The sequence below is a fragment of the Apaloderma vittatum genome, unplaced genomic scaffold (genome assembly GCF_000703405.1).
Source record: "Apaloderma vittatum isolate BGI_N311 unplaced genomic scaffold, ASM70340v1 scaffold9697, whole genome shotgun sequence".
NCBI lineage: Eukaryota > Metazoa > Chordata > Aves > Trogoniformes > Trogonidae > Apaloderma > Apaloderma vittatum.
The window spans coordinates 2,280-2,665 of record NW_009724500.1 but is presented as its reverse complement, the minus strand read 5'-3'; positions in this window follow the sequence as shown (position 1 = coordinate 2,665).

Sequence of the window (386 nt, the reverse complement as noted above, 5' to 3'; positions counted from 1 at the left end):
GCAGGCGAGGGGCAGCCAGACCCCCCCTGCACCGTTGCCAGCTCCGCACAGCTCCTTTGGGGCAGGGATTTGGGGTGGGTGGGGAGTCTACCTGCTGTGAACCTTAAAAGCTGCCTTAAATCGCGGTCCTGCTCTACTACATAGAGGACAATCGGCTTCTTCTAAGAAAGCTTATTTAAATATTTCATGTCTAGAGACCCAAACTGGGATTTTTAAATTTTATTTTACTTGTTAAAGGGAGCACTCAATAAACTAGATCTTGTTACTCAGAGGGTGTGTTGGTGCTGTGGTGGGGGTCTGAACCCTGCTCTCCCCCAGCAGCCCTGCTCAGGAGGGCTCTTTCCCCAGTCCCTGTGTCGTTTGGGGAGCAATCTGGTTTCCCTCAT